The following is a 21,855-nucleotide window of genomic DNA, read 5'->3' on the forward strand; positions in this document are numbered from 1 at the left end:
GCAGCTGGGATGGTTTTAAAAAGTACTTAGACAAATTCATGGAGGACAGGTTTATCAGTGTCTACTAGTCTTGGCTATAGGCTGCCTCCAGGATCAGAGGCAGGATGCCTCTGAATACCAGTTGCAGGGGAGCAACAGCAGGAGAGGGGCCATGCCTTCATCTCTTGCTTATGGGCTTCCCAGAGGCTTCTGGTGGGCCACTGTGGGATCCAAGAACAAGAAACAATGGGTACTAGTATAATAAAATTTAGATATGATGTAATATGAGGCACAACTTAATACAAGAGATGTATATTCAACAGACAAGGAGAATAAAGATAATGGCAAAAAAAGAATATAATGAATGATAATGAGATTACAAATAACTGAGTCCCATAATATTAAGAAGTGATATGTGTGGGGAAGCAGGATGCTGGACTAGACAGGACTTCAGCCTGATCCAGTAGAGCTATTCTTATGTAACTAGCACCTGTATATGTCACCTGTATCTATGGCCATAATTGTTTCCACACAAAGAGTCCAATTCATAAAATGGTGCTGCTATGCTGGTTCAACTGCAGATTGGGCATCAGTGAATTAAAATGGACTGGAATGGGAGACTTTCCGTCAGAAAGTCATACTGCTTACTACTCAGGACACGAAAAACAAAGAAGAAACGGTGTTGCTTTCATAGTCAGGAAGGATAAAGCAATGACGGTACTTCAGGACAATGCAGTCAGTGACTGACTAATATCAATTAGATTTCATGGACAACCCTTTAACATGACAGTTTTTCAAGTCTATGCCCCAACAACTGATTCAGAAGAAGAGGAAGTTGATTAGTTTTATGCTCAAGTTCAGTCTGAAATTGACAGAACGTGCAAGCAAGATGTGCTAGTGGTGGTTGGAGTCTGGAATACCAAAGCTGGAAATGGTAAAGAAGAAAACATAGTCGGACTGTAGTTAGCTTAGGAAACAGAAATTAAGCAGGAGAATGACTTATTAGTTTCTGCCAAGCCAATGATCTATTCATTGCTAATCCATTCTTCAAACAACCAAAGCAGGACCTATACACATGGACATCACACAGAAATAAAATTGATTAAATTATTGGTGCAAGGAGGTGGAAAAGCTCAGTTATAACAGCAAAGATGTGGCTGGGGGCTGATTGTGGAACAGATCACGAACTGCTCATGTGCACATTCCAAGTGAAGCTAAAGCGGAAAAACAAAGCTATCCAGTTTCCACAATATGATCTTGAGAATGTACCCACCATTTTCAAGGAGACATCAGGAAAGGGAACCAGAGGAACTGTGGAATGAAATCAAAGACGTTGTTAAGGATGAATGTGAAAAGAGACTGCCAAAGACCAAGAAACAGAAGAAAGCAAAATGGATGTCAGAATAGACAGTGGAAATTGCCAAGAAGAGGAGAGAAGCCAAAGTCAAGAAAGATAAAGACCTCAGGAAGGAACTTAATAGGGAATTCAGAAAGCTGTTAGAAGAAACAAGGAGCAGTACTACAATGACATCTGTAAAGACCTTGAGGATGGAAATAGACACAGAGAAACAAGGCAAGTTTTCCAAAAGATCTCTGAACTCAGAGGGAAGTTCCAACCTCGAATTGGTATGTTAAGGGATGCCAAAGGACAGATAGTAACTGATTCAGAAAAGATCAAACAGAGATGGAAAGAGTAGACTGAAAATCTGTACAGCAGAGACACCAACATCCAAGATACTCTAGAAGATATTTCCTACTTAAAAGCACCTCTAGTACAGGAAGATGAAGTTAGATCAGCACTCTGGTTATTACCAAGTCGGAAGGCTACAGGAATTGATGGAATAGCTATAGAAATATGGCAGGCAACAGAAGATGAATCAGTCAAGGCTCTAACCAAACTATGCCAGCCAATTTGGAGAATTACACAATGGCCAACAGATTGGAAGAGGTCAGTCTACATACCCATACCAAAGAAAGAAGACTTAACAGAGTGTGCAAACCATTGCACAGTATCCTTAAATTCATATGCTAGCAAAATAATGCTCAGGATCATCTAACACAGATTAGAGCCCTACGTGGAAAGGGAAATGCCGGATGTTCAAGCTGCTTTCACAAAAGGCCGAGGAACAAGAGGCATCATTGCTGATGCACGCTGGATAATTGAGAAAGCCAAAGAATACCAAAAAGAAGTCAATATGTGCTTTATTGACTACAGACAAGCCTTCGATTGTGTCGACCATGTCAAGTTGTGGAAAATCCTTAGGAAAATGGGTGCCCCAGAACATCTCATTGTTCTCATGAGAAACCTATGCACAGGACAGGAAGCCATAATCCAGACAGAACATGGTGAAATAGACTTGTTCCAGATCGGCAAAGGAGTAAGACAAGGCTGTATACTTTCTCCTTCTTTATTCAATTTATATGCTGAAGATATACTGAGAGAAGCTGGATTGGAAGAAGATGAACGTGGTTTTAAAGTTAGATGATGGAACATCAATAACCTGCGCTACACTGATGACACCACTCTGATAGCTGAGAATGCAGATGATCTGCAAGCTCTAGTAATGAAAGTCAAGAAGCACAGTGGAAAAAATGGAACTACGACAATGTAGAGAAGACTAAACTAATGACAACAGGTAAGCCTCAGAATTGATAATGAAGGCATTGAAGAGGTGGATACCTTCTGCCTTTTAGGATTGACCATCAACATTAAAGGATCCAGCAGTCAAGAAATATGCCACAGACTAGTATTTGCAATGAAGGCCTTGGAAAGGATATTTCGATGCCGTGACATGTCTATACCTATAAAGGTTAGAATCATTCAGTCAATGGTTTTCCCCTTGACACAAAAGCTGGACTTTGAAGAAGCAAGATAGAAAAAGTATTGATGCTTTTGAACTTTGGTGCTACAGAAGAGTTTTGAGGATACCATGGACAGCCAGGGAAACAAACAAATGGATTGTAGAACAATTCAATCAAGAATTTTCACTCGAGGCACAAATGACCAGGCTCAAACTATCATACTTTGGACACATTCTGCTGGGAAAAGTTGAAGGAAAGAGAAGAAGAGCAGCAGCAAGGTGGATGGACTCTATTACAACAGCAATGAATGCACCACTGAGAGACCTTAAAGGCCAAGTTGAAGACAGATCATCCTGGAGAGAATCTATCTATGTGGTCACTAAGAGTTGACACTGACTTGACAGAACTTAATCAATCAGTCTATCAATCAATGCTGGTTGTGGTACAAGTCAACCAGCAGTGCCATGAAGTCCTGGAGCAGATTGTTTAGGGTCCACCAGATAAGTGAACTGGGCCTACAGTATGTCCCTGAGGTGCAACTGGGTCTCCACAGCAGCAGCTTCCAAATTGCAATGGCACATTTCCTTAGTAGGCTTTGTCTTGAGAACCACCCCCCATTGCGGTACCTGTATCCCTGAAGAGGCTGTCTAGAAGATGAAGTTCTTTCTGAATGCATCCTTAGAAAATGCCATGTGCAGATAAAACATGTGAGTTCCTTAGGGCCAAACCAGCAATTGAATTTTCAAGAATTATAAGTTAAATTATATATGTATGTTTATGCAGATATACATTGGCAGAAATTTTTCATCAATATTTAACTCAGCATAACCTCATGCATTTCTTTCCCCACTTCTCCTTCTGCCTGAGAGTCCAGTTCTAACTAGTCCAGGTAACCTTGAAATAAAGAAACACTGTCCAAGTACCTTTTCTTGCAGAAAGGATATGTGCCATCATGGAACTCCTGCCTCCAGCTCTGCAGAGTTAATCCACAGTCCTCTGTTTCTCCACACAATACAAGCTTTGCAACAAGGCCCACAAGAGAAAATCAAGTTTTACAATATCCTGTAATTAAATAATGCATACATATATCACTGCTACTACCAGAGCAAAATTAATCCCCTGGCTGCACTTATAATTAAATGCACACCTGTTTACTTAAACAAGGGGTTAAGGCTTGTTCAGTTTCTGTCTCATCCATAGGAAAGTACAGTTCTCCCACCCTTCTCTCCTGCTGGTCTCTTATTCTATCTCCATAGCAAAGCATGCTACTCCTTGGCCACACCTACCAGCCTGAGCTAACTACAGCACTTTCATGGAGAAGGGGGTTACATGGACACAACTGACCGTGCAGAATGGCTCCTTATTTTATTTTGACTAGGGTGTGCGTGTGTGCGTGCACGTGTGTGCATTTGTGCACATGCTCTTAAGGGCTTGCCTACAGGTCTGATTTCCCCATAGCTGGTTTAGTTCTAAACTAGAGGTTGAGTATAGGGGACTATCGAAGAAAAGGCCTGCAGGTTTTGCATAATCTTGCATTAACTGTCCTGCACCTGGACCCGCAAAAATCAACTTTCACAATGTAGGTGAGGCTGAGTTATTTCAGATGTACGGAATACAGACAGCTGTAAAAGACTCCGAGGTCATTCACACAATCAAAAACAATGTTCTACCTGGGTTTGGTAGCTGTGTGGGCTTCCAGTTTTCAGTTTTGTGGAAGCAAGATAAGAGGAAAATCTGAGTAGAAGTGATTGTGTGGAAGCAAGGTAAGAGGAAAACCTGGTTAGTTTTTCCTCCTACCTTGCTTCCATGCAGTCTCTTCTACCCACAGTTTCCTCCTACCTTGCTTCCACACAACCAAAAATTGGGAGCACACAAAGCTCCCAAACCCGGGTAGAACACAGTTTTTGATTGTGTGAATGACCTCACCTTCTGCTTAAGCAGCCTTTGTACACATACAGTTGTATAGTTAAACATGGCAACCCATGCATGTGAAACAACAAAGGACTGATTAACAGCACATTCTTTATGTGGGACTATACACTTAATGGTATGGCTAAAAGCTGCTATTCATGTCCATTAAAAAACTTTTTTTTAATAAAGTGTTTTTGTACTATGAGAAGGAAAGGCAATTTGTTACAAGCACTAGGCTCAGTGCAATCTCCAGCAATATAAAGGGCAGGGGAAGGGACAATTGCACAAGTTCTCCTCCTATATGTTAGTCTCAGTATCTCCTTGACTGACTTTCATGGAGGAATTCTTCTGGCACAAACCTTGAGCTCAGGATGTGTCATTGTGTGAAGCTGAGTCATTCTGAAAAGGAAGAGACCAGCAAGCATGACACGAATGCAGGACCCTCTTCCGAATACACCAGGATTCCTGCAAGAGAACTGGATCAAATACAATGTCAGCACACAAGCAGAAAAAATAAATTATTTTAAAATCACTTCAGTGCAATGTACCGCATAAAGATTAGTTTAGCTGTTGGCAGCCAAGTACGAACAGGGTACACAACGTAAGGTCTACTGCAGTTTAGAATGCAGGCCTCACAAATTACATCCCCACTCTGCATAAAGCTTGTCCATTATGCCACATGAGGGAATTGTCTCTTACAAGGATAAGGCACTTCAGCCACCACTCAGGCTGCTTGGAATGTGGGCTGGGGAGTGGGAGGCCTAATTCATACTTAGTGCCAGATCTAGGCATAAGCTAAGTAAGCTACAGCTTACTAAATTTCAAGTTTTACATAATATATTTTAATTGAAAGTTATTTTTAATGCAAATAGACCTTTTGCAAGATAACTGCTTTTGGTAGATTATTAGTTTTTTGTTGCATGTTTGCTAAGTAAAAATAAAGCTTTATTATTTCGATTTTCATTGTCCTTTGAGAGAGAGAGAGAGAGAGAGAGAGAGAGAGAGAGAGAGAGAGAGTAGCACTGTGGGGCCTTTTAAACTTGACGTAGTTTAGTAATAAGGTAAATCTGGTCTGGCCACTTCCCGTGCTGGCCAAGTTTGCTTTCATGGCTTGACCCTCAGACATACTGGTCTGAACAGGAAGCTTACCCGCCTCCCATGCCTGCAGGAATTTCCACAAGGGGGTCCCCGGGGGTTTCCCCTGCTCCCATTGCCCTAACTTATTATGATACCGGTATCCCTTGGCTTTCCACTCTCTGTGGAGGATGCCCTTGTGGCATTCCAAGACCCAGCTCACCTGCAGTTGTGGTACCACGTGGTAGCTCTTTAGTTTTGAATCAGGGCAACAACAACAACAAATCGATTTTGAAAGTCTGACACTGGTGGGGTACCAAGTCTCTTACAGCCTGGCTATGCCCACGGACTCACCGATCAAATGCCTGAGGGACCAAAAGTTCCCATTGCCAGCTGGCAGATGTTGCAGAGTCCCCGGGCAGTCAAGGGAGACCAAGAGGGTCCTGGCATAGTAGTTGCCAAATTGTTAGAAAGGAGAGATTCTCCCTGTCGTTCGTCTCTTGGTTAGGTAATTTTCACCAGACACCAGTATCAAAGTTTCAAACAAAGCTTTATTTCATGTTAGTGAAAGCTTTTGGGTGCAACCACTCCTCCTCTGGCAGTTCATCCATCTTATATACTGTGTAGTCAACAACTTTCACACCTGTGCATTGTATACAAGCCAAAGCATTACTTTTAACCCCAAAGGTTCTGATTTGCTTCCAAGCGCTATATTTTTCACTCACCCTTCTCAAGACATCTGGCTTGTGGCTTTGGCCTGGTTCCCCTTCCCGTGGAGACATACTTTCAAACAGTGTCAAATATCCTCAAGGTGTGTCGGAGTGGGGGGGGAGGGATCTACCAGCCATCGTGAGCGCCATTGATAAGGCATCTGTGCAAACCAACCGTGCTTTTGGTCTGTTTGAGAGCTATTTGCAAATAATGTTCCAACACCATGTACACACTCATGTATGCACACATGCCTCATCTTCTATATAATTAATTCTCCAAGACAGGATGCGTGGAGACCTGGCAGAAAGGAGGAGATTGGCTGACAGAGAGCGTGAGAGAGTTCCAGCATTGAAGCAGAGAGAAATAATGGTGGCAGCGAGGAGGCGGAGGCGGGTGAGCAGCGGGCAAAGCCCTGTCGGCCTGAAGAGGTGGGCGGATGGCGGGCCAAGCCCCGTCGGCTGAGAGGAGGAGGCAGGAGGTGGTGGGACAGCCTGGTCCTGGCCCACCTGCCCGGGTGAGACGCGGTGGGCCCTGGCCCGGCCTCACGGAGGAAGTGGCAGCAGGCCAGCCTAGCCTGGCTGGTGGGAGGTGGCAGCTGGACGGCCTGGCCCAGGGGGGTGGCGGCGGTGGGGAGCAGCTGGTTGGTTGGCTGGCCGGCCAGCCAAAAAGCCGGGCATGCCAGTGGTGGGGGGGACAGCTGGGCCCAACTAGAGGCGCAGATGCTCTGCACCTGGGCCCACCAGTTTAATTATATTTCCTCCAAACTGTGTTGCAAAATGCTGTTAGAGTTGTGTTACCATATGATAAACATGGTAATAAGGAAGACACAGGCTATACCGGTAATATAAACTCTAGTAAGCTATTAAAGGTTTTGAAAACAAGTTGTGCAAAGTCTTGGACAAACAGAGGAACTCCTCTGGATTTGGGGGTCACTTTTCTCACGCAAGTCTTTTTGCTAAATCCAAAACAGGGGCATAGCTAGGGGAGAGGGGGCCTGTGTTTGCCCCTCTCTCTGGCAACCCCTCAAAGTGAGAGAGATAATGAAGAAAATAGGGAGGGGTGCAGCTGGGGGGCCTGTTATAGCTACACCCCTGATCAAAACAGTCCTTCCATGAGTGGTAGTGTTTTTCCAGTAGCAGAAGGGCACTTCGGCTCCAAGATGAGAGATCAAAACAAGAGAACAAGCTAAAACAATGTAAGGTGCTATTTTTAATTCCTCTAGAACAATAATTTTAGAGTACAAATTTGTTTTTGATTCCTTTTAGAGTACAAATGTCCGAAGAATTGTTGAATAAGTGTGAAAATCCACACACTTTTTTTTTGCCTTTTCCCAGATAATGAAGACACTATTTTATTTTAAACCCTGAAAATTCACTTAACCAGTTGATTAAATTTTTCTGCTTTGGCCTTCAGTTCTTCTGCTTTAAGTTAGATGAATGAGCAGGCAGATTACAGGCTTGGTAAGGGTGACTCTAGAACTAGTTTGCGGGGAGCCAAACAAGCGGCAAAGAACAGTATTAGGGGAACAAGGATTTTGCTATACACTAAATACTTATACAGGTAAGATAATTAATTTTGTGAGTTTATTTACTAGATTGATGAAGCTAGCTTGACATTTTCAAATTTATTCACAATATGGTCCAGATACCGCTTAGAAAATTCTGAAGCTCTTCTCACGGTCAGTGAGAAGAGCTCCTTTGAGGTCTTTGAGGAGAGCAGGTTTGCCTGACCTTCCCCGCAGATGATCACTCACCCTTTGCTGGGTGGGTGGATCGCCCACCCAGACAAGCATCAGCTCTCCTGCGGCTCACCCGCCAGCTCTGGGAGTTGGGTGTAGGGAAGCACCTGCCCCACAGAGCCCTGCAAGCAGCCACGGCAGACACACACGCTCGCTCCCTTAACCTCATTTAACTAGGAGGCTACATAGGTGGGTTTGCCGCTGTGTAGCCACCGGGATCGGATGCGATCCTGGTGGTTCACATGAGTGTGGGCTCTCTTAGCCCAATTTTGCACAGTCGTGTGAATAGCCTCACTGTCTTTTTGGACTAGGTCAAACCTTCCAGTCTGCTTTCCAAGCTAGTTTTCTCCTCCAGTCAGTGATGTAGTTGCAAATTCAGAAATGCAGGCGCTTCCATGACCATGGCCATGGCCACAGTCACCCCAACAGCCAGAGAAGTTGAGAAGTACCAGCACTCCATCCCTGCATGTCCCCCACCCTCACCCCTGCCTCCAGTCCATGCGGCAAAAAAGACAGGGTGGGGAGAGAGGTCAGTAACAGGCCAGCTGAAGTCTGCAGGGATGTTACAGGTACAGCCTGTTCAGAGCCTACAAGCAGCACCTCTCTATATGATTTGGGGCTGCAGGCTTGCAGTCTCCATCTTGGCTACTTGGACTTGCAGGAAGAGGAGGAGGGAGACAAAAGGTGGTGTGAGGTGTTTCTCCAAGCATGAGTGACTGGAGGACAACGGAGGGGAGGAAGAAAGAGGGAGAGAGAAGGAAGAAGGAGAAAGAGAAAGGTAGAAGACAGTGTGAGGCAAGTGTGAGGCAACAGAAGGCGGCACAAGGGGAGCAGCTGCGAAGGAAGAGGAGACTTAAATAACTTTATTCATATTTATTTTTGTGCGGCCTCCCCCCGAGAGGTTCTATTAGAACCAGAATCTATTAGATCTGAGCTGTCAGTGACTGACCAGGAGAGAGATCTTGGGGCCATGGTGGACAGCTCGTTGAACGTGGCGACTCAGTGCATGGCATCTGTCAAAAAGGCAAATTCCATACTAGGTATCATTTAGAAGGGGAGTGAAAATAAAAATGCTAATATTATATCGCCCTTATACAAATCTATGGTGCAGCCACATTTGGAGTACGGGTCACCGTATCTTAAGAAGGACATTGTAGAACTGGGAAAGGTGCAGAAGAAGGCAACCAAAATAATCATGGGCCTGAAACACCTTCCTTATGAGGCAAGGCTATAGCATCTGGGCCTTTTTAGTTTGGAAAAGAGGTGACTATGGTGAGACATGATAGAGCTGTATAAAATTATGCATGGAGTAGAGAGAGTGGATAGGTATAATTTCTCCCTCTCCCTCTCTCATAACACTTGAACCAGGAGTCATCCCATGAAATTGAAGGCCAGAAAAATTAGGGCCAACAAAAGGAAGTACTTTTTCACACAGCACATAATTAATCTATGGAATTATCTGCCATGGAATGTGGTGATGGCCACTAGCTTGGATGGCTTTAAAAGGGGCTTAGACAAATTAATGGAGGACAGATCTATCAATGGCTACTAGTTTGGTGGTTATAGGCCACCTTCCGCCACCGAGGCTAAAATGCCTCTAAATACCAGTTGCAGGGGAGCAGGAGAGAAGGCATGCCCTCATCTCTTGCCTGTGGACTTCTCAGAGGTATCTAGTGGGCCACTCTGTGAAACAGACTAGATAAGCCTTGGGCCTGATCCAGCAGGGTTCTTTTTATGTTAAAATATAGACAGTGTCTCTTGTGCATAAGTTAGTAGCATAAATAAAATTAAATATTTATTCCTCATGTTAGAGTGCTTTTTGTCTAATGCTTGAAGATATTACATTAGGAATGCAGTTATACTCCGGTAACTGACTGTTCAATGAGAACAAGAGGACTTTCTGAGTAGGGTGAAATATCTTCTGCAGACGGAAAGGGCTGCCAGGAATAGCACCTGACCAGGAAGGCATAATCTTGTCAGAGCTCCACCTGACAGCTCAGTGTAAAGGCTTCATAAATCTCTCCCCAGCCAAGGAAAAATCATGTTTATACCAGTTTGCTCACCTTGAAAAGATCAAACTGTTGGGTAGTGATGACTATGGGGTGTTTAAAGCTGTGTTGCTGGCAGTGGCAGGTAATACAATTATTCTTCAGAAATGCACAAATCTTTTATATAAAATCAAGTTACTAGACCTTATTAGTCTCACTTTCACCATAGAAACGACTGTTTCCCTTCTCAAAGGAAATTATTGGAAGTGATTTTTATGAAAGCAGAGAGTCATTTATGAGCCAGGCAACAGTAAATCCAAATCTCACCTGAGACATTAATTTACTGGTGGCATTGAGCAAGCCACCATTCTGTCAGTCTCAGCCCTCATCTTCAGTATGGAATATTAATAATTGTCTACATTACAGAACTATTGCAGGAATGTCTGAGATAATGTTGAGAAAGTGCTTCGAATGCATGAAAGTAGTTGTTTTCATACTGCAAATATTTTCCATTCTTGATGGACACAGAGAAGGTCAAGAGGGGTAATGGGTTAGGTTGTGATATAGACTGGCCCATGTAGAACCTTCTTGGACAAATCACAGAATCACAGCCCAAGATTGGTAAGAATTAGACCAGAGACTGGCACTCTTTCCTTTTAAAACTGGGCTTACTTAAAAAGCATATCCCCTGGGGTTAGAAATTCACCACCATCATGCTCTATTCACTTTGGCAGCCACCCAGCTGAGATCTACTCCTGTCATCTGAATTCCATCTCCATCTTGGCATTTCCTGTTCCAACTATATATTTTCCAGATAAATTCTTTTGCAGCTCCACAAGCCTTTATATATCTTATTATCACCCACTTCCCAAGCAGAGAGCTGGTCTTGTGGTTGTAGGCATAACCTGTCCCCTTAGCTAAGCAGGGTCTGCCCTGGTTGCATTTGAAATGGAGACTAGAAGTGTGAGCACTGTAAGATATTCTCCTCAGGGGATGGAGCCGCTCTGGGAAGAGCATCTAGGCTCCAAGTTCCCTCCCTGGCTTCTCCAAGATAGGGCTGAGAGAGATTCCTGTCTGCAACCTTGGAGAAGCTGCTGCTAGTCTGTGAAGACAATACTGAGCTAGATAGACCAATGGTCTGACAGTATATGGCAGCTTCCTATGTTCCAAGCCTCATCTACAACTGGGTGACCAGATGCCATGTTGGGGGTGGGGGCAATTCCTGTGTTATGCCATTGAAGCATGGAAGATCTCACACACAGAGCGCTCAGCCCTCTGGTGGTGATCCTTGTAAGAAAAAAGTTGTAATGCCTTAACTCGAGGTTCTCAAACTTAGGTCTCCAGATGTTGTTGGACTATAACTCTTGTTATCCCCAGCCACAATGGTATTTGTGGCTCAAGATGATGGCCATTGTGACAAGGGATGATGAGAATTGTAGTCCAGCAACACTGGGGAACCCATGTTTGAGAACCCCAGAGTTAAAGCATTGCAGTTTAAGGTGTTTAGCTATATTTGCTCATAGGCAGGTACAAATACAAATATGATGAATATTTATATTCTGCTTTTCAACAAAAGTTCCCAAACACACACACGCACATGCATTATATATCTATATATATCTATATATCTATATATCTATATATCTATATCTATATCTATATCTATATCTATATCTATATCTATATCTATATCTATATCTATATCTATATATGGCTCCCTGAAGGGCTCACAATCTAAAAAAGAAACATACAATAGACACCAGCAACAGCCACTCACTGGAGGGATGCTGTGCTGGGGATGGATAGGGCCAGTTGTCCTCCCCCTGCTCAACAGAAAATCACCACTTCAAAAAGGTGCTTCTTTGCTCAGTTAGCAGGGGCTTTTACTCACAGCAGGTTTTACCATGGGTTTACGAGGAGGCTTTACTGCAAACTTGAAGTTGTCCCCAAAAACCTACACAAATAATTGATTTTTTAAATCCTGGATATAAATTGGGTTACACTCTAATGCACAGTGAAAAACCCGAATTGTGTATGAACTGCTCTCTGATAACTCGCAGGGACTGCAGGGTAAATCTAGCCAATACGTTCCGGAGGAAATGCGAGTTAAAGGGCTTCAAAAGCCCCATGTGAAAAGCTTCCAGGTGTCTTCATTTCTGTAACTACTCAAGCTCAGGTACATGTGAGCGCCATTTTTTATTTGGATTGAAAATGACAGGAACATCCAAGGGCCTAAATAATGAGGGAAAATATGCCACATTATTTATGCATTTCAAAAAATAAATAAATTCAGGAATTGCTTTGGGCACATCCACTGGGAATTTAGCTCATGCAAGCCCTGATTAAATGCACAAGAGACAAGTTCTTTTGTTGCCCCCAATTAAATTTCCTTTCCCCCTTAATTTTCCATATGAAATTATACAAAATATTATCACTGTTAGCAATATGAGCAATACTTAGTATGAGCTAAGTGAAATTCTCATAATGACAAAGCAGAATAGCTAAATTCAAGGGGGAAAGGTTAGATGCATCCTTTTATAAAATTAGATAATGGAGAACAACACAAATGGACAAATATAATCCTGAAACATATTACTGCAGAAAGTTTATAATAATTGATCACTTGTGTTAGCTGATTATCAGACATACAGGGTGTCTTCACATGACCTCTGGCAAGGCTATAAACAGGTAACAAGTCAGTAAAATGTCAGGAAGCAAGAGTTCACGCTCCCAACATGTGTGACTTCCAAGGCCTCCCAAATCCAGTTCTTCAGATTCTCCGCCTGACAGTCTCCTGTCAAAGTCTGCACCCAAGTTTTGAAGTTGGGTGGAGAATGTTGGGAGAAAGCTGGGTGGAAAGCATGGATTTAGATGTCACGCCCACCAGTGGCACATGTTCTCGGTTCCCAACACATCCCAGACATTCCCCCCACTTACCAACTGCCAGGGGTCATGCAATGTCATTCTATAGTGATCTTGCGTTTGAAAACAAGAGGTGAGTTTAGACATTATTGCCATATCCCAGATTCTACAATACTAAATTGGTCAAAGGGCTGGAGAATATTCTTCTTCCAATATGAGGCGTTCATTCAACATCTGAACAGCTGTTATTAAGTTAATCACCATCTCTAGGTCTGAATTTCAATGTAGCCTTTCAGATAATGTAACAGACATAGCAAATCTTCCAGAAGTCTAGATTTTGTAATTTTCTCTACAGAATACAGCACCAGTTTCCAATATCCACCCCCCGCCCCAAGCAAAACATTTCTATGAGATTTAGGCAGAATAACCTCCTGTGGATTGGACCCTTTAATTCTATCACATCAAGTTTTTCTGCAAAGGTTATAGAATCTCAAAGGCAATACCAAGTAAGTAAACAGTATATATCTGCAAGAGATGAGAAGCTTGAATTTCAGTTTGATCTTCTGTGTCTGCTAAAAACAACATTCTGTAAAATGAGTGATTTTGCAGAAATTCCATATAACCAGCGAATGTTATACCATAGAAAGAAAACATGACATTTGTTTAATTTAAACCACTCTATCCCTAGGGCCGAGGACAGCTAACAGCCAATAAACACCCAATAAAATGCGTGGAACAAAATCATTACTGTATAAAACACAGTGTATGAAAACATATTAAACATGGCCAGTTTAACACCAACCACTAAATCCTAGACTCCCCAAATGTGTAAATATTACTTCAGGAACATAACCACGCTTGGAGTTTTACACGTCTCTGGGGAACCTGAGCTCTACAGGTGTACAGCAGCCACTAACATGCTCTGCTCATATGAGGCACACTGATGCCAAAGTGGGAAAGGTAGCTATTTCTAAAGGTTATCTAGAGCAGGGATGTCCCTCCTGTGCAATCAAACAGGGCACCATGCAGGGGTACTGCTTTAGGCAAAAGCCAATACGACTTCTGTTTTTCATGGCAGGAGGCACCATTTCCCAGTTTTGCACAGCACAGCAGGCACCAATGAAGATATTGGAGTGCTAATTAAAATGTCATGTTGACAACCCCTTTCCCCCCGCCTTCCTTAATCAGACTGCTATGTTCCATAGTCTTCAGAAAACAAGGGTGTTTAGAGCATGCTCAGTGCTGTAGGCAGCATGAGGCGGCTGCTTGTGTGTTGGATGAGGAACTAGGTCCAACTCCCCATTTAGGCATGATGTTCACAGAGCATTGGTCCACCACTCACTCACTCTCAGCATAACCAGCTGTTGTTTTGAAGATAAAATGGGGAGGGTGTACCATGCACATTGCACTGAGCTCCTTGAAGGAAGAGTGGAAAGTATAATGAATTGTGTTGGTATGAATTATGGTTGCCTAGTCTTAACCTGTCAGAAAGGGACCTTATGAGGCAGAGATGGTTGAATGCACTCTTGATCAAAGTTGCAGATTCTTGGTATTAGGGCTATCCTCACAATCAGAAGTAGGGTAAGAGAAGCCTTTTGCCCGAGTTTAGGAGCTGTGTGTGCTTCTGATGTTTGATTGTGTGTTAAATAAAAGCAAGGTCGGAGGCAGGCAACTTGCTTGTCTGTCGAGCTCCAGCTGAGTAGGATGAACACACACTCCCAGATTCTGCCCCTGGCTTTAGAACAAGGTAGGAGGGGAAAAGATCTTCCTACCCAGTTGGGGCTTGACAGACGAGCAAGCTTGCTGTCTCTGACCTTGCTTGCTTTTATTTAGCACTGTACAATCAAATATGAGGAGCATACACAGCTCCCAAACGAGGGTAGGAGAAGCCTCCTACCTAAGAATAATCAAGAGAACAGCCCTGTTGGATACAGAAGCTCACCAAGATTGCGAAGCTGTGATATGCCCTGGCATGGAATAGCAGCTTGGAGGGGAGGGAAGAGTCCTGAATTGAAACAACAGCATGGGGGAGAGGGGCATCAAGCCTGCTGCAATAAACAAAAGGTAACACGCATCAGGTCCAACATCATGCTTAGTGTAACATGTAGTTGGTCCCTGTGGAACCGGAGGGGGCAAAACACTACCTCCAGCTGGTGGCCCCCATTCCCCTTCAGGTCACAAGACTGCTGACCATCATTACCATATCCAAGCAGCTGGTACTCTGCTCTCAGCAGCAATCACAAAATTATGACCGTTTACCAAGCTGTTCAGGAGAAACTTGGAAAGGTTTTTTTAAAAATATAACTTCTATCACTGTGGAAACAAAACACTGAGGCCCAGAAGGCAATCTAGATTCCATTACACACACTTAAATGCAGTGTGATGTTTTTAAAGCTTTTATTTTATAAACAAAACAAGAATTCAATCTCCCAAAGAAAAAGCACCATCAGTCTAAAATACCTAAGGTTGAATACCCCTTAAAGTTAGTTTTAACACAATATCAGAAGAGAAAAACAAATAGGCAGACCAGTAAAAATTAAAATTAGGTAGACCAGTGAAAAAAAGGAACAGAATCTTGCATAACGTTAGATGAGTTCTCAATAGAACAAACAAACAGATGTCATTTGGTTTGAGAAAGCTTTAGGTTTTGCCAGTCCCCTGGAAAGCTGAATTTGATGGGTGAGTTTTTCCATAGTTACCTAGTCCCACACTTGTAAATACCAAGCAGTAGTTATGCCTGGATGTCTTTCAGTTTTCCAGTGCTGCGCAAGTACTGAACACACTGTACGGACTAAAGAGATAACCATCATAAGCAATGAATGCTACAATTTTAAATGTAAGATAAGATCTTCCAAAGACATGCCAACTCAGGAACTGGATGAGTAGACTGATTAGTAAGGCTAGGCAACATCCAGACTAAATAATCATGGTTAAGCACCATTGAAATTAAAGGGACAAGTTGATCATGACTAACTTAAGTCTAATTAATTTCAGTGGGAGTTCGTTTGGATGTTGCAGTTTCTTTCCTGAAAAACAAGATCCCAGAACACTGATGCCGCAAAACAGAAGCACCAGATATGAAATAGTCCAGGGGTTCCCAAATGTGGATCCCCATATGTTGCTGGACATCATCATTAGCCAAACACCATTGTGGCTGGGGAAGATGGGAGCTATAGTTCAACAATTTCTGGGGATCCACAGTTGGACATGTATATACATTATATATTTTGACAGGTGTAAGATATACACCAATATATCACATTCACAGCAGCTTATCTGAACTTAACTTCAATGGCTTGTTAGTTAGATACATGAAGTGGAGAGCTTGTCCTGTGGTAGCGAGTATCAGTTGTTTCATTTGCAAAGCAGGGTTCACCTTGGTTTGCACTGTTTGTTGTAAGATATTCCCCTTTAGGATTGGGGCCTTAGCTCAGTGGCAGAGCATCTGCTTTGCACGTGGAAGGTCTCGGTGCAATCCCTGACATCTCTAGGTAGGACTGGGAAAGACTCCTGCCTGAAAGTCACTTGGAGATGTCACTGCCAGTCAGTGTAGTCGATACTGAGATAGATGGACCAATCAGGAGTGGAGCCACCATTGTGCAAATGGGTTCAAATAACCCGGGTCACCAATGAAAAGAGCCGCCCAAGCCTGCAGTGGGGCATGGCTCAGGCTTCGGAAGAACCCCAAGCGAACTCCCTCTGTCCATGCCCGGACTCCAGAGAGCCCCAAGCAAGCTCTCCCCTGTCCTTTTCAGGCAGTGCTTGCTGCCTGACAGCATCTATTTCCCTTTCTCTCCCTTACTGGAGGAAGGGAAAGTGAAAGGGAAATAAAGGCTTCGGTCAGCAAGCATTGCTTGAAATGGCAAGGGAGAGCTCGCTCGAGGCTCTTCCTGAGCCCAAGCCATGCCCCGTGCGTGTGACATCACGCACATGGGATGTCACTAGAAGGGCCGCTGGGTGGGGTCAGACCCAGGCCAGCATTCGGCTGGCTCCGTGCCTGGGACAGTGGCCAACCAGATGCCTCCAAGAAGTCCACAGGCAGGGGGTGAGGGCTTGCTCCCTCTCCTGCCATTGCTCCCCTGCAACTGGTGGAAGATTTCCTAGAAAACCACTGGATTTCATGGATGTTTCCAGGACTTCCCCAGTTGTTCAATCAGTAATTTTATCACCCTACAGCCACAACAACTTGCCGTAAGGCAGTTCCCTATGTTCTTATGTCTATTCCAGATTGCAGAGCAGTTTTCTGTGCTTATTGGGTCTGCTGGTCTCTGCCGCCCAAACTACACCCAGATCTCCAAACAGACCCTCCAAACTGTACACAGAATCATCTGTAATTCCAACATATAGTTTGATTTGTTGGAGGAAAATACCCCAAATCCTTATTAGCATCTAGAAGAGCCCACAGTTTATGTTGGTCACCCGCATGGAAGCAATTCATGTCCCAAGGAGAATACAGTCCCTGAGTGGCTTCAGATGTTTGAAACAAGAGCATGGGAGAGGAAACAATTGCTTGCACTTCCGCTTTCCACTATTTTTCAAAATTTGAGCCCACAAACCCTCCTTTGTAGAAAGATACACTTGCCCCCTTCTTGCCAGAGATGACTAGGCTTAGCTTTGGATGGTCAAACCAAGTGTGGGGAAAGGAAGTATAACTTTCTTGAACATCCTTTCCCCTGAATGTGCTGAATGCCCAAAGCTGCCCTAAAAATTGGACAAAAGATAGCAAGTGTACATAACAGAAGGAAAAGAAAGCCTCAGCCGTAACTGTGAGCAGAATTATAAGCGGTAGTCACAGAATCTTAGCTGTCTGCTGTTTATAGGCATCCTAGCAAAGTGAAGCTGAGAATGAGAGAGTAATGAAGATCAATAACCGAACTGTTTTGCAGGATAGCAAAGATGGAAGGTGAAAAAAAAACACCTGATGTCATATTCAAAAGGAAACACTTATTTAATGTGACAGAAAGGGATTGCAAATTAGAAGCCTAGACAATGATCCCTCAGTACATATTTTGAAGGAAAGGAACGAGAGGACATTTATAAAGAGGAACCCAAGACAATCTGGCTGTTACAAGATCAAGAGTGTGTCTACGAAGATGCAGAGGGAAACAAATCATGCATATTTTATTTATGCGTATTTTAGAAACAAATCATGCATATTTTAAGCTATTGCAGAGGAAGCACCTGAATATTTGGTTCGGTTCTCCATACTGCCCACACTAACTAAAATAAAGCTATGTTAACCCGTCTTTTTTCTCAGCTTCGGGCCCATTTTGGAATGCTACGTAAGGAGAATTGATTCTGTTAGCAGGTACAAGAGGCAGGGAAAGTTGGAGAAGCTTGTTCTGCTTCTGATGAAGCACTGGTGGGGGCTCATCCAGGAGTGTAGCTAGAACCGAGGGATGGGTTCAAAGAACCCAGCTCCCCCAGCTCCCGAGGGCCCCCCAACTCCATCGCTCCCTATTTTCTTCATTATCTTTTTCACTCTGAGGGGCTGCCGGGGAGAGGGGCAAACATGAGCCCCTTCCCCCCCAGCTCTCTGGAGTGATGACAACCCTGGGCTCATTGATCCAACATAGTTGCTATAGTCTCAAGAGGTCTTTGTGGCTTACAACACCTTGTATCAGCTTTGACTGAAACGCCAACTGCAACCTTACCTGGATATAGAGGCTATTCACATGAGCGTTCAAACTGGCCTAAGGGTTGGAAAGATACTCCAGTATGAACAGCATAGCCACAAGACAGAATAAATCATATAAGGGAGCCCAGCCCTTATAAGGTTTTGCACGCTCGTTTGAACCACCAGGATCATGTCCAGTCCCGGTGGCTATACGGTAGCAAACCTGCCTAAGTAGCCTCCTGCCAAAAGAGAGCGAGTGCTCCCTTAACTTTTTTTTTTTTAATCGAGGCAATGCACAGTGGTGCATTCCAGCATGGCAACCCCTGGAGCTGCCAGGAGAACCGCAGGCAAGCTGTCCATCTGGGCAGGTGATCCACTGGCTCAGAGGAGAACCCATCTTCCCTGCAGACTACCCAGGATCTCTTTTAACTGATCGTAGGTCAAGCTCTATAGCCTGGCCACTGTTATATGCTCTGGTAACCTCTTGCTTAGATTACTGCAATGCATTGTATGTGGGGCTGCGTTTGAACACAGTCCAGAAAGTGCAGCTGGTACAAAATAGGGCTGCAAGATTATTAACTGGGACTGGGCGCTCTCATCATATTACACCGGGGCATCGTCAGCTGCACTGGCTCCCAGTTTGTTTCTGGGCCCAATCAATGTGCTGGTTTAACCTTAGAAGCTCTAAATGGCTTAAGACTGGATTACCTGAAACAGCAACTTGCCCCGTATGACCCGACTCGGACCTTAAGATCTTTTTCAGAGGCCCTGCTCCAAGTGCCCCTGCCAAACAAGAGGGCCTTTTCAGTGGTTGCACCCTGCTTATGGAATCAATGAAGTTCACCGGGCTTCATCACTTTGTTCTTTTAGATGTCAGGTAAAGAACTTTTTGTTCACTCAAGCCTTTTACGTTTTGGTATTTGATTTTTAAAACTCATTTTAAAAAGTTTTGAAAATTTTGTATTTTCTTCTTGTGTTGTGATTTAATATGTTATGCGTGTTTATCTGATGTTTTAATGTTATGTTGTGAGCCACCCAGAGAACAATTTGTTATGGGGCAACTAACAAAGTTGTGAATTGTTATATTTATTACTGTTCTATTGATATTTATTTATCATTTTATTTAACATACTTGTATACCACCTACTACCAAAGTCTCTAGGTGGTTTACAACATCAAAACAAACCATTAAACCATTTAAAAACATATAAAAGTTCAAATTAAAATAGTTACCCATAAAAACCACTAAATAGCTAAAAAGTTTGGCTGAAGAGATGTCTTCAGTTGTTTCTTAGAAGTCAACAGGACTAGAGCAGCTCTAATCTCAGTAGGAAGTGATAGTCACTGTCTCCTCTTGCCAGATAAAACTTGATTGTACCTGTACAAATATTATTTATTTATTTATTTTCATTCCTCCAAGGGGGCCAGAGCATGGTTTATCCTCACAGCAACCCTGTGAGATAGGTAGGGGTGAGATAAGTGACTGGCTCAGAATCACTCTGCGAGTTTCATGACTGAAAGGGGATTTGGAGTCCTAGTCCAACACTCTAACCACTACACCACACTGGTTCAGATTCCCAGATTTACTCAGTGTCTGTCAGGCCTCATTGTGCCTGTGACATTAATATGTCACAAGCATAATTTGGCACACACCCAGACTTTAAAGGGGTTCAAAGTAGATCTTGGGAGCAACTGTTTGTTGAACAAGTGCTTGCCTCATTAGCTCATGAAGAGGTCTACTTCTTTTATCAAAAGGAGCCTGTGGGTAAGGGAACAAATGCTGCCCACCTTGCTTTGCTGCCTCCAGTACTAGACATGAACTGGATAGGAAGAACTCTGGGCAGGTTTCACTTTGCCCCCCCCCCATTCCTTTTGGTATTAAAAAGTAGACACAAAAAACACCCCCCCCCAATGCTATTGGTAGGCATATAGGGCAAGAAGATGTTGAATGGGTGCTCTGAACATCTTATTTGGCCCTGAATTATCTGTGTTAAACTCCCAGGATCTTGCCCTGCTGCATACTTCTAAGCAGAAGTGCTTCCTTTCCAAAAAAATAGCCACGTAGGAGATTCATGCTTTTCTCCATGCCCCATTCCCCCCACAGAAAATGCCTCCGTGAAGCCACAGTTCCTGCTTCCAGAAACAGCAGCTTGACCGCGTATCCTTCAGTTCCTTATATATGGCATATATATCATATCAGGGGTGAGAGAGCTGAAGGACAGAAGAGCGGTCATTGCCTCTACCTACCACCCTCCTTCTTGGCAACAGCTGGCAAAGTCAGCTCTGCAGGAATGAGGAGAGCTGTTGATTGGTGCTGTCCTTGCGCAACTGCTTGACAAGCTGGCTGTAGACAACTGGGAGCGAGTTGTTATTAGTATTATTTCCTTTCAGTGGTGCTGTGTGCCAATGAGTGGCTACTGAGCGGGGATGGGGATGACTTTGCTTACACCAGTGATTACACTGGGATCATAGAACTACCACCTACATGCTTAGTTTTCTATGAATGCTTGTAAATATTTAGTAAAATTATAAATACTAAAACAGGGGTTTTTTTTAAAGGAACCAAACCAAAGTGATTTTATAATTTGACATTGCACGCTTCACTCATTTATGCTGAATATTAATCCTAGCTGCTAGAACCCAGCAGTTAAAATTAAAATGCAAAACTGTGCCCATAACCAAATTACACAGGCTATTTTTGTCTGACTTGGAAAGTCCCTCTTTCCACCCCAGGCAACAAAGCTTATGCAACCATAACTTACACACATGATCTCCTCATTGCTTGGCATTATATGGATTATTTTTTTCACATGGAGAGAAACAACTTTTCAATAATGTGTCTACTTTCAGGCACTGTTTAACAATACTGATTGGGAAATCTGTTTTGCACTCTTCTACGCACCAAAGGCTTCCCATTGTATGAATGCTTTCTTCTAACAGTTACAATATTTTAGATTAATAGCACCACTTGAAATGATTCTAAGCTGTATCTTCTGAATGCACATTACACAAAATGTGTTGCTCGCTTGTCATTTTCTAGAGGAAAATCATTATCCCCACATCATTTTGTATTTCCGCGTGCCACAAGATAATGGAAAAAGAATGGTATGTCACAGTAGTACTCTCAGCGCAATCCTAATCATATTGAATCAGAAGGCAGTCCCTTTGGTTTT

This window comes from Hemicordylus capensis, chromosome 6 (genome assembly GCF_027244095.1).
Source record: "Hemicordylus capensis ecotype Gifberg chromosome 6, rHemCap1.1.pri, whole genome shotgun sequence".
Classification (NCBI taxonomy): domain Eukaryota; kingdom Metazoa; phylum Chordata; class Lepidosauria; order Squamata; family Cordylidae; genus Hemicordylus; species Hemicordylus capensis.